Raw genomic sequence first — 14212 nt, 5'->3', positions numbered from 1 at the left:
TTAGTGAAAATAAAATCTTAAAAAACAGCTTAAAATTAGCCACTGTATCAGAAATCCCTCACACTCCCCTTCCGTCAGGTGCTCAACCCACAATCCTGTTTATTGTGTGCTTTGTGTGAGTGTGTGTCCTGGGATAATCAGGATCTGATCACTGTCAACAGAGTGTTTACGAGCTGCAAAGCAACACCGGGAAGTGTTGACTTTTCCAGCGGGGGCCGTGATGCTCCACTGTCTCTCGTCCTCTCCCACTATCAAACGGTCATTAGAGATAGCAAGAGTGCCATCAGGGCTTTGGGTTAGACTCAGGGGTCAGAGGTCAGAGTACACAGCTAAATCAAACCTGGGACAATCCTCAACCTCACACAGGAATGTGTGTCCTAATGTCAAAGGTTAGGCCTAGCTTAAATCCTGCCTGGAAGAACTAGTACTACTGTACGGGTTTGGAATTCAATCTTACTGAATTTCTAACACAATTATATATAAGGACAGTTACTTTGAATATACACTGTAGAGTAGGATCAACTTTTTTATCCAAAGGAAGAGAAAGTGCAATGTTGCAGCAGTAGTAAAGTCCAATGTTATGTATTTTGCATTGTGAAACAGGACATCTGTGATTTTTATCATGGGAAATTGATTAGATCATTCCGTTTGGTCACTATATAACAGGTGGTCTGTGGAGATTATGAATTGTGCACATTAAGAGCAGAAAAAATGTTAAAAAATGTTATAGTGATAGTTCACCCAAAAACATAGGAGAAACTCAGAATGCCTATGTTTTGCGTTGTTTATGGATTCTCAAATCGGTCAAATCGAGAAATCACAAGGAGCTTTCATCATGTATGAAAATTTGCTGTTCATAAGAAAATTGACTGAAAAGCACAGAAAAGTGGCTTGTAAACCTCCGTCTGTGGTCAGGAGGAGAGTTGGATATTGTTTGTGTGTGCAAATGGTTAAGAAAAGATATAATAATATGTTAAGATATTAATAAAGAGATATATAAATAGATACAGGGTGAGACAGTGAGAATTCACTCAATGCTAAACACCACACATAGACACTATCTAAGATATATTTGTGGTTTCGAGAGCTTTCTGAGATTCTGAGATTGCAATAGATTAATGTGAGTGACAGCTTTTTAGTGACTATATGAAAGCGTTATTAGCTCACTTTCTATAAGACCGTTCAGACTTTGAACAAAACTTTTGCCTCACATGCGTGACAGAAAAAGCAGAATGGATGAGATGGAGGAAAGTCTGTTTTGTACTGGTTTGGACACCATTACAAGAGAAAAGTATAAACAGAAAATCACAATATATGTTGGATGTGATCCTTATGTTGTGAAGAGGAGTGATTTTTCAATTAAATTGAAATAGTTGCCTGCCATCGAGGCAGTGGATAAGCTAATCAACTAAGCCCTGATTGCAAACAAACTATTTTGAAAGTGATTCCCACATTTATATAAAGGATGCAGGATATATGTCACTCCTAAAACTACTGCTGTACAGGGTTTTCGGCTATAGGTCCTGTTAGCAGCACATAAAGCAATACTTTTTTTTTCAATTCTGAATTGATTATAGCCTAGAAAGCAAGCAAATTGTGCACTAAAAAGCTGTCACTCACTTCAATTTATCACAATCTCACAAGGTTCTGTTGTAATCAACTGCAAATACAGTATCTTATTTACATTGTGTCTACGTGTGGCATTTACCATTGAGTGAATTCTCACTGTCTCATCCTGTATCTATTTATATATTTCGTTATATCTTTATATCTTAATATTATTATATATTTTATTAAAGGGGTCATCGGATGCCCATTTTCCACAAGTTCATATGATTCTTTAGGGTCTTAATGAAATGTCTCTAATATACTTTGATTAAAAATTCTCAATAGTAGTGTAAAAAAACACCCTTATACCTTGTCGAAATGAGCTCTTCAAAATATCAGTTCATTTTACGCATGGGCCCTTTAAATGCAAATGAGCTCTGCTCGCCCCGCCCCTCTCTGCTGAGGGATTACAAGCTGTAATGTTTACTTTAGCCGCATTTAGCCGCGTTTATCGGCGAAAATTGCCAACAAGCACATTATAAAGAAAGGCCATTTGCAAAGATGCATAAAAAACCCTTATATTCACTTCTGCTGTGGGTGAAGCTGCATCACGAATGATTCACACGAACATAGATGCATATGTAGATCTGGATCGGCGCTTTTCTTTTAAAAACTAAAGTAACGTTGTCCTCTGCCTCTTCAGCGGCTCAGATGTCGGGAGTAAATGACTACTGCTATGTTCATGATTACATCCAACAACAGAACACTTCAATCGCTCAATTAGAATCTTCCTCTGCACCTGAGTCGACACAATGGCTTTAACCATTCACACCCAAAAGCATTATCCATTATCCGCAGATGCAGGTTTACAAGCCACTTTTCCCTGCGTTTTTCAGTCAATTTCTTGCCTTTTCCTCCTTATGAACAGCACATTTTATACGCCATATGAAATGAAATTTCTCGGTTTGACTGATTTCCATAAACAACTCGAAACATAGGCATTTTGAGTTTTTGCTAGTGATTCCATTGAGAAAAATCACTTAATTCCCCCTTAGCTGCATTTTGCGCGTCATCAGAATCACATGATTGAAAACAACCTATTGTTGAAATGAGTCAAAAAGTATTGTTGTAGCTTCATAACATTACGGCTGAAGCACTAATGTCACATGGACTATTTTAACAATGTCCTTACTATCTTTCTGGGCCTTGAACGTAGTATTGTGTTGCTATATATGCAGGGTCAGAAAGCTCTTGGATCACATCAAAAATATCTTAATTTGTGTTCCAAAGATGAACAACATGAAAGATGAGGATGAGGATGAGTAATTAATGACCTAATTTACATTTTAGGTGAACTATTGCTAAAAGGCTAAAATGACTTACCAATTTACAAACTGCATAAAAACTGAAAATACAACATACATAGTTAATATAATTTATAAAGATATGAGCTTAGTTCTTGAACATTAAACCCATTTTGTGAAAGTCACAGTACATGGTATGTATAAAGAAACTTAATTTACTGTTGTACAACAAACGTAACCAATATCCCCCAGGAAGGCCATATATCTCTTAACTCAGACAGGTGTGTGTGTGTGTGTGTGTGTGTGTGTGTGTGTGTGTGTGTGTGTGTGTAAGTGAGAGAGATTTGAACACCACGACACCCCCCCCCCCCCACCCATCTGGTTTGTGCATCACTGTGCCGAGATTGTATTATCCATTCTGGCCTCTCTGGGAATTTCATCAGTATGTTACATCTCACTTATTCACTCATCTCTCTGCACTCTGTTCTTTCTCACACACACACTCACATGCATTCTTTCGGCCTCAAACATAAGTCATTTATACACTCCGCTTATTTTTCTGGAGAGTTTGCAGAGTGCTCATCCTACTCCCCTCATCCTACTGCATCGTTATGTTCAGAGCAAAAACAATTCTAAAAATGAGAATATTTCTGTTTGAACAAAAAGTGGCATGTCCAAAATTATTCATACCATTTGCAAACTGTCACAGTCTATGGGAAAATCCAAAGTTCTATACCATTCCAAATAGTCCAAGCTGTTCTAAAGCATCCTAATTACCCTGATTCTTTGAGAACAGCTGTTTTAATCAACTCAACAGGTAAAAAACAGAAGCTCCAATCACCCATAACACACAGCAAAAGTGGTGAAGAAATGGTTAGCAGACAAAAACATTAACGTTTTGCAGTGGCCCAGCCAGAGTCCTGACTGAAATCCAATTGAGAATCTGTGGAGGGAGGTAAAAATCAGGGTGATGGCAAGGAGACCCTCCAATCTGAAAGAGTTGGAACTCATCGCTGGAGATGAATGGGCAAAAATACCAATGGAGACATGCAAAAAGCTGGTCAGCAATTATAGGAAGTGTTTGATTGCTGTAATAGCCAATAAAGGCTTTTCTATTGATTATTGAGAAGGGTATGAATAATTTTAGACATGCCACTTTTTGTTCAAATGTAAATAAAAGCTGAGAAATTATTATCTTTTGGGAGAATCCTGTGTCAATTCCGGGCAAAAAAAATAAATAAATAAAATAAAAACTTGCTGGTTGAATAAAAGTAACTTTAAGTCAGAATTGCCAGGGGTATGAATAATTTCGGGCTTGACTGTAACTAATTACATTACTTTTTAGGAAAAGTAATGCGTTACATTACTTTTGCATTACTTTTTAAATCTGGGCAGGGTTTGCTTGTTTGTTTTAATAGAAAAAGTTCTATTTTGTAAAAGCCCTTTCACACCAAAAGTAAAATGAATAAGCCTCATGCTGAAGGAAAAGTAGATTCATATCTATACAGAAGTTTGCAGACTCTTCAGCAATTAACAAAAAAAAAACACACAAATGTTAGTTTCTTTAAAGTAATTTTTGTTTTTTGAAGCTTAATTAGCAGCAAAGACATTGGTTAATAAAATAGGATTAAATGGTTGAATGCATTTTCACAATTAGTATAGAACTACAGTAAGCCTTATTCCCAATATCAACATAGGAACAGGAAAGCTGTCATTGAATAAATGGGAAAACAAAGTAAGTGGCGTTACTTATTTGAAAAAGTAACTCAGATATTTTCTTGTAAATTAAAAAGTAATGCGTTACTTTACTAGCTACTTGAAAAAAGTATTCTGATTACGTAACTCACGTTACTTGTTTAAATTGCAATGAGAGTGTGTTGGTCCTCCATCTTAGATTTTTTTTAACTGATCTTGTTGCAATGCATTCTTGAATTGCGTTCTATGTGAAGGACACATGTAATGCACATGTGAACTTTAACCACAGGCATATTCTTGTTGGGATCAGGAAGTTTCCCAGAATGCAACTGTGTAACATATACATGCATCCATGAGGCAGCTTTAATTTTTTTTTGCTGACTTTTTCTCTCTGGAGAACATTACATGGATATTGTAGACAGGGTATCATTAAAGATAAGCTGGAAAGCGATGACACAACAGGGCTCATCCGTGATGGAGTGAGTGAATGTGGAGCAGGGGACAAGGAGGGGAAGGAAGCAGGTAAAGAGAGTGATCAGTCACAGGGTGCAGTAAAGTCTCCTTCAGTCCCGTGGTGTCGGCTTCTCTGCTGATTTATAGTGCCGGCGTCTGAGAACATCACAACACACTCACTCACACGGCTACATGTGTGTGAGAACATACGGAGATACACACATGGAAGTACGCATATGCTGTGGTGGGACAGGAAGGAGTAACACATATACACACAAGCACACACTTAACTCTTCTACTGCTCTTAAACTGGACCAAAACAATCTGTATGACTGAATGATTCTGAGATCCATCTTTTCACACTAAGGACAGCTGAGGGGCTCATATGCGACTATTACAGAAGGTTAAAAAAATGCTCACTGATGCTTCAGAAGAAAATGCGATGCATTAAGAACCGGGGGTGAAAACTTTTGAACAGAATGTGTACATTTTTCTTATTTTGCCTAAATATGATATATATACTTTTTGTTTATTTAGTACTGCCCTTCAGAAGCTACAGAAGATGCTTACATGTTTCCCAGAAGACAAAACAAGTGGAATTTACCCTAGTCTCGCGTAGCCAGACCTTCAGACTAATGGCTGAAGGTCTGGAATTCATGGCAGCTTTCATTGGCCAAGGCCCGCCCATAAGGCCGTTTGACCAACATGTCAAACAACCAATCACAGTGAGCGTTTGAAACTTCTGTAATAGTTGCATATGAATCCCTCAGTTGTCCTAAATGTGAAAAGATGGATCTCAAAATCATACAGACAAAAATGCTAAAAAACAAAGAATTTGTGGGACCTGAACTCTTAAAACTGACAAACAAGGGACTCATGAACAACTATCAATAAACAAAAAAACACAGCTGTGGATCATTCAGGTAACAACACAGTATTAAGAATCAAGTGTATGTAAACTTTTGAACGGGGTCATTTTTATAAATTCAACTATGATTTTCTCTTGTGGACTTTATGTAAACATCTTTTATGTGAAATATCGTATTCAGATCAGTACTAAATAAAAATAACATGCATTTTGTATGATCCCTCTTATTTTGGTTTAATAATTGTGTAGAGAATAATTGAGATTCTGCAAAGTGTATGTAAACTTTTGACCTCAACTGTATATAGCAAGTTTGATTGATTTGTGGATTTCTTCCGTCCTGTTTTATCTGCCGTTTTCCAGTTAAATCACAAAAAAAATAAGTTGTAACCAAACGCACACGGTTTCCAAAATACAGTGCATGCAGTTGAATGTATTTATCCATATCCTTTGCATATTTAATATGGTAGTATGCATATTAGCTACTATAACGTTTCATCACAGTTTTTTTTCCTAGATGAATTTCATGCCATGGATTCCTTTAAAATCCCATTTAAACTCCTGGATGTGACTTGCCTATTAACTGTCCAAAATAAAAGACTGTTTACATGTAGCAAACTCCACCCATGGGAGTTACATTTGTAACAATATGTTTTTGTGATAATTGAAAGTGTCACAAATTTTGTCAACAAAGCTTAACTTGTATTAAACCTGTGACTATCATACACTACCATTTCAAAGTCTGGTTTTTATTCATACTCTTTCCTTGTTACAGATCATTTCTATTTCAAATACATGCTGTGTTTGTGAACTTTTTATATTTATCAGAGAAAAATTAATAAATCACAGGAATAAATTACATTTTAAGATATACAGGTGCATCTCAATAAATTAGAATGTTGTGGAAAAGTTCATTTATTTCAGTAATTCAACTCAAATTGTGAAACTTGTGTAGTAAATAAATTCAATGCACACAGACTGAAGTAGTTTAAGTCTTTGGTTCTTTTAATTGTGATGATTTGGCTCAGATTTAACAAAAACCCACCAATTCACCATCTCAACAAATTAGAAACAATCTCAACAAATTAGAAAACTTCATAAGACCAATAAAAAAAAAACGTTTTTAGTGAATTGTTGGCCTTTTGGAAAGTATTTTAATTTACTGTATGTGTACTCAATACTTGGTAGGGGCTCAATTATGCTTCAATTACTGCCTCAATTCGGCGTGGCATGGAGGTGATCAGTCTGTGGCACTGCTGAGGTGGTATGGAAGCCCTGGTTTCTTTGACAGTGGCCTTCAGCTCATCTGCATTTTTTTGTCTCTTGTTTCTCATTTTCCTCTTGACAATACCCCATAGATTCTCAATGGCATTTAGGTCTGGTGTAGCCAAATTCCTCGAGTCCATTCCTTGTGAAGTTCACCCAAATTCTTGAATCGATTTTGTTTGACAAGCCTCTCAAGGCTGCGTATTTCTCGATTGATTGTGCATCTTTTTCCTTCCACTCAACTTTCTGTTAACATGCTTGGATACAGCACTCTGTGAACAGTCATCTTCTCTGGCAATGAATGTTTGTGGCTTACCCTCCTTGTGAAGGGTGTCAATGATTGTCTTCTGAACAACTGTCAGATCAGCAGTCTTCCCCATGATTGTGTAGCCTAGTGAACCAAACTGAGAGACCATTTTGAAGGCTTTAAAGTTGATTAGCTGATTGGCATATCACCATATTCTAATTTGTTGAGATGGTGAATGGGTGGGTTTTTGTTAAATGTGAGCCAAATCATCACACTTAAAAGAACCAAAGACTTAAACTACTTCAGTCTGTGTGCATTGAAATTATTTAATACACGAGTTTCACAATTTGAGTTGAATTACTGAAATAAATGAACTTTTCCATGAGATTCTAATTTATTGAGATGCACCTGTATTACAATACAAAACCGTTACAAATGGAAATAATATTTTACAATATTACTGTTTTTACTGTATTTTTAAACAGTAATATAAATGCATATAATTACCTGACCCTAGTACACTTTAGCTGCAAACTAGAGTTAGATGAGAAACACACACACAGAGAATCTCATTCAAACTGTCATTCACACCAGTGCTGATGCTAATAAACTCTTCTTAAAGCCTCTAAAATCCTTCATTCATTTGCAAAAAACTAGCAATTGGCTGGTGAGAGTACACATCACATAGGCAAACACTCACACACACATATGCTAATACTCTGTTTCAGACTGTCCCGCTTCTAATTGAACCGCTAATCCCTCAAACTGAAGTATTCCCTTCTTTTCATCACATCCGTCAGCTGATGACACTCCATGACACCCCCGCTGCACATACCTGCTCATGATCTCTGTATGAACCTAACCTGAGGGTGCATTGGAAGGGCGCACACAGAGAGCCAAGTAATTAGATGACATCGGTTACTAGCTGTCAGGCAGCCGACGAACTGCAAACTAATAAAAGCAATAAAGGAGACAGACACGGCTAAATGCCGTCGTGGTTGTGACTCTGAATGGGTTGAACAGATTTAGAAAATGAGCTGGATGAGTGGGATTACTGCTCACACACTCAGAGAGAGCGCTTATCGGCTCTCATTCACACCCGACGGAGGTGGCTGGGTGTTGTCATGGTAACAGGAAGTGAGAAGCAAGCCTCCAAGATGGCCACCAGCTTGTGAATGGGTGCATTCCTCAGTGCTGGGGTGTCCCGTGGGGTTTGTGTGTGGTTGAAGGGGGAGGAGGTGGTTTTAGTGAGTATTTGCTCCAAAAGGGACACTATATAAATAGTAACTGCTGCTGTTTTAAGAACTTCCTGTCACTAGGTATTCCATAAAACAGTAGTTAAACAAACAATGGCTTTCCCATTGGGCCTCATCCATGTTGTAGCTGCATGCAGGACTGAGAGAGAGAGTTCAGTCGGGGAACTCTCATCTGCTCCACTGAGGCGCGTGTGAGTGTTTGGTAGATTACTTATAAATTGTAGCCTGCTACTGATTCCAAATTACATAATATTACATTACATTAATAAGACTACTTTTAGATTTCTTTTGACTTAACTTTGATTTCCAAAAATGGAAATTCTGTCATTAATGACTCAACCTCATGTCGTTCCAAACCTGTAAGACTTTCGTTCATCCTTGGAACACAAATTAAGATATTTTTGATGAAATTCGAGTTCGAGACATATTCAAGGCCTAGGGGTGTAAGAAAATAGTGATACATGTGATACTGTATGGATTCTCAGAAACACAATATTGATATTTTAAAAGAAAAATTCATACAAGATTAATGGCAGTTGCTTAGTTTTGAGTTTTTATCCTGACCGTTATTGCAGTCTTCTATCTATCTGTCTGTCTGTCTCTGAACTTAAACTGTGAGAGGAAATACTACCCTCCTGAAAAAAACAGCTAAAACCAGCCTAAGCTGGTTGGCCGGGTTTAGCTGGTCAGTAGGCTGGTTTAGAGGGGTTTTGTCCACTTCCTTAGCTGATCAGGCTGGGAGACCATCTAAAACCAGCCTGACCAGCCCTGGCTGGTTTTAGCTGTTAATTCAGCAGGGTAGCACGCCAATAATGTTAGCGTTAATTTTATAAGACTATGAGAATGCTTCATAACAACTTCAATTCAACAATTTCTTCTTTTCAGTGTCAGTCTTTGACGCACGTTCACGCGAGTTCCTATGCCTATCTTTGTTTGAACTAAAAAAATACACACACACACACACACACACACACACATATATATATATATATATATATATATATATATATATATATATATATTAAACCTGGCCCAAATATATGGCAGCTTCTAAATAAATTTAATGTGGCTTGAAATTTACTTTAACAGTTCTTACAAATCTTTCAAATGTTGTTATGCATCTCCACATGGAAATATATTCATAACAAATAGACATCTACTCATGTATTACACAACCAGCTTACCAAGGAAAGAGACCAAATGTTTTCCTTGCCAATTAAATATGGTTCTTGCTCCGGTCCGTGCCATTATAGCAGTACTCCCAGCTGCTGAGTGAATGTCATGCGTGTTTACTCAGTGTTATGCTGCAGGCCTGTTGCTCAGAGTTTTGGTTGGACAGAGATGTGGCACGTTGGATGGGGTAGTGAAGCAATAACATATGCAAACACACAAGCGCTGCAGTGACTGAGAATACAGACACGAACACATGCATATGCAAGGACAAATAGAAAGCTGTCACAACACAGTGTGAGTCAAAATAGCAGTTTTCAACATTTTGAGAATGTATAAAACTAATTTTGGAATGTCTGACTTTCTTTACAGACATTTAACATTTCCTGTTTACTTCCCAATTTTAAAATAAATTTAATGTGATCTTTTGGAGTTCACTGCATTTTGCAAAACATTCAGTTTCTTTTATATTTTGCATTTATATTTTTCTTTTATTGTTTTATAACTATTGAAATTTCTCTCAAAAAGTATTGTGATAGCACATAATACTTTGATATGTATAGTATTGTATGATAGCTATTCATATGAGACCCTGGACCACAAAACCAGTCAAAAGAGTACATTTTTTGAAATTGAGATTTATACATAATCTGAAATGGTGTATTCCACTATTTCCATTGGTATATAAATAGAACTATTTAAAAATCTAAAATCTGAAATCTGAGGATGCAAAAAAATCTTAATATTGAGAAAATCACCTTTAAAGTTGAAAATGAAGTTCTTAGCAATGCATATTACTAATCAGAAATTAAGTTTTGATATATTTATGGTAGGAAATTTGATGATAGTGATTAATGATTTTGGGCATATTTTGATAATTGATAATTTTGACCCATACAATGTATTTTTGACCCTTGCTACAAATATACCCGTGCTACTTAAGACTGGTTTTGTGGTCCAGGGTTACATATAGCATGTTATTCAAACGTGTACATATTCTAAACACTGACAATGTTATCGAGCACTGTATTTAAAAAAAAAAAAATTACTATGGTACTTTTGTCAGGGTTTTAAGCATAAGGAAGTGTAAGGCGAGAGGTCAGAACATTGTGGCGACGAATGATTCCCTTCAACAGGATGTGAGGCAGGAATCCTAGGCAGATGTGAAACCGGAGACCTGGGCTGATGTCTTCATAATAATGTCCATTTACTCTCTCTCTCTCTCTCTCTCTCTATCTCTCTCTCTCTCTCTGTAATGGTCTCATCTGTCCTTTCTCTCTCTCTCAGCCTCACCCTCTCTTAACCCGTGGACAATCGGTTCCAGCCTTCCAGGCCTTTGCGCCTGTTTCAGCCCCATTCTCTGTGCCTGTTCCCTGGGCATAAATTGCAGCTCCCTGGGGGTGGATAGAGAGACAGCCGGCCACAGAAAAAAGAGATGAAACTGTCTGAAGAAGCTTCTGTTTCAAATTAGTTTTGCAGGACAGAAGGTCTATATAGTCTTTGTATTTATGTAATATCTTTGCATATGAGATAGTATCACCCGATACCCAAGAATAGACCAAATGTTGACCCGACTTTTTTGTCGACTGCTTGAAACACAGGCTTGAGTAGCCCAGGCTTATGGTGTCCTGATTGGGGCATTGAAAGTAAGTTTACAGGCCTGTAAAAGTAAATAAAGAGCGCTTTCCACTGAGGCACGTATTTCACGGCCTTCAGTACTCCAGTCTCGTTTTCGCTCTCTCGTGCCTTTGCTTTCATTCACAGTATTTCATAGCCCACCCAGAGTGAATATTGCTGTAACCCTGCTCCTCTCGAAAACACTGCTGTCCTGACGTCTCTGTAAAACTACTGCCGAGTCAGGTCAGGTAACCGGTTAAACACAAATTTGTTCTGCAAGCAGCTGTATACTCTGTATACTGAATGGAGATTCAACCAAAGAAAGTCTTTCAGCTTATTGGCACAGCCTAATTGTGTTTTTGTAAGGTATATGTGATCCTGGGACACAAAACCATCATGAGTAGCACGGGTATGTTTGTACACTGTAAAAAGCTTTCACCAGTTTCAACTTTAAAAAAAAGTTCATCAGCTGCCTTAAAATTTTAAGTTAAATCAACTTCAAAGTACAAGTCATTTTAACTCATTTTATTGTCGTGAGTTGAAATGACTTTTCGTAGTTTTAAGTTGATTTAATTTAAAATTTTAAGGCAGCTGATGAACTTAAATTTTAAACTTAATTTTTGATTAATAATATGCACTGCTAAGATCTTCATTTGGACAACTTTAAGGGGAGACAATGCGCAGGCAAAAACACTTTTTTCATGCACCTGTCAAGTTTGAGATTTTGGGCTTTTTGTTTTTTCATAAAGTGTTTTTTCAGATTAGTGGAAAGAAAACATAAAAAATATTATCTATTTGTGTCAATAGATTTCAATCACAGTACATATTTTTAAAGGCCGTTTTCTCAAAATTCGTTTTTTATCTTACACTGAGCAATAAATCTCCACTTCAGTAGCACTTACACACACCAAACTTTTTGTTCCTGATTATATCTATAAACCTACAAAATCTATAATTTCTGCCTGTTCTAAGTTTTTTTCTGAATTATGTCATGATGAAATGAGATACCCAAAATCCCCTCTGTAAAAGCAATTGACTCTAATATGTCAAAAAATTGAACAATAATTTTGAAACTTAATTCATCCAGTGTTAATGCCTCATTTGCATATTTAAACCTAACATTTTAGAAAACTTGTAATACAAAAAATGTTTGCAATTATCAATGTAATCAGTCAACTGGGTAAGTAAGGTGACAACTATTAGTTAAAAAAAAATTACCCTACTCACCTGCAGTGTCTCACCTTAAAGGCCATTTTCTCAATATTTAGATTTTTTTGCACCCTCAGATTCCAGATTTTCAAATAGTTGTATCTCAGCCAAATATTGTCCTATCCCCACAAACCATACATCAATTGGAATCTTATTTATTCAGGTGATGTATAAAACTTAAAATAAAAAATGACCCTTATGACTGATTTTATGGTCCAGGGTTACACATTAAGGTCTTTTCTTAATACCATAGCTACATTTCTAATTAAATTAGCTAGCAGGCAAGTCAACAGTGTGTAGCAATTCATCTACTGTAATTATGTATTCCTGTAATGGTTATCAGTATCCTGGTTCTCAACTAGTTTTGATTCATTGAACAAGAGGCAGCCCAACACAGTACAGTTATTTACAGTATAAGTTATTTGTTGTCCAAAATATTATTTGTGAGGGTTTTAGTCACTAATTCTCATCCAAATTCTCAGTAATTATTCATAAAACCAACATGAATGTTTGTATGCAAGAAAAATTGCGTTGAGGCATCAGTTTTTGCTGCTGTTGTTTTGACTTTCACATTGGAAATTTGACCCCCCGGCACAAATCGGGTGAAATAGAGACGAGGTAAGTCAGGAGACAGGACGGTCTCTTATCCTGGCGCGGGACAGATTGATGGTGCTGCTGGGAGCCGTCAGAGGAAGGGAGTTATTGAGATGATCCAGGACGAGAGGCTAAGCATTCTGGGTGAAAAGGGTAACAGGCATCCACAAATCAGAGAATCATGGCCCCTTTGACATAGTCCCGTCTCATCCCTGTTTTCTGCTTAGTTTTTTACTGTGTCAAACCATTGCTGAGCACAGAAACAGCGCAAGTTGTAGCCTCATTTTGCTGTCTGAATATGACTCTCGCTTTTGACTATAGTCACCACAGTCCTGGTGACGAGGCTTGGAAGAGGCATCTAGACGCTCCTCAAGTGTGAAAATTGATTCCAATGGCTCAGTTTTGGTTTCGGGGGGCGTAACTGTCCAAACACGTTCTCCTTGGCAACCCTGCTGATCATCGTACAGCCATGAACTCAAGCCTTCTACCATAAAACCATCACAGTTCTCACATGCCCCATACTTTAGAATTGAGACCAGCTTACAGCCCACATAAATAAGCAGAAAGGAACCACACTTAACCTTTAGGGAACTGATGAGAAACATCTTTAGGACAGCTTTAGATAGACTTGTTTTCAGCGATATCTAATTCTTTGGTCAAGATACAGATTTGGATGGTTCATCAAGTCTCTCATCAATGGTTCTATGATTTTTTTGTTAATGTTTGGAGTTCCGGACCGAATCCTTCGCCAAAGAGCAATGGATTGTAGGCAATATTAGCCATTAGAGTGTGCATAGATTCAATTCAAGTTTATTTATGGCGCTTTTCACGATACAAATCGTTGCAAAGCAGCTGTACAGAAAAGTTAGGTTACAACAATATATTTAGTAGCTTACTAGTGGTGACTACTGTATGTCAAGTTGATGTACATATGGTATAGATGTATGTTAAAATCAGTAATGAAGTAATCAAACAGACGATGAACACT

The sequence above is a fragment of the Garra rufa genome, chromosome 11, assembly GCF_049309525.1.
Source record: "Garra rufa chromosome 11, GarRuf1.0, whole genome shotgun sequence".
Taxonomy (NCBI): Eukaryota; Metazoa; Chordata; class Actinopteri; order Cypriniformes; family Cyprinidae; genus Garra; species Garra rufa.
Note: the sequence above shows the minus strand (reverse complement) of the source record.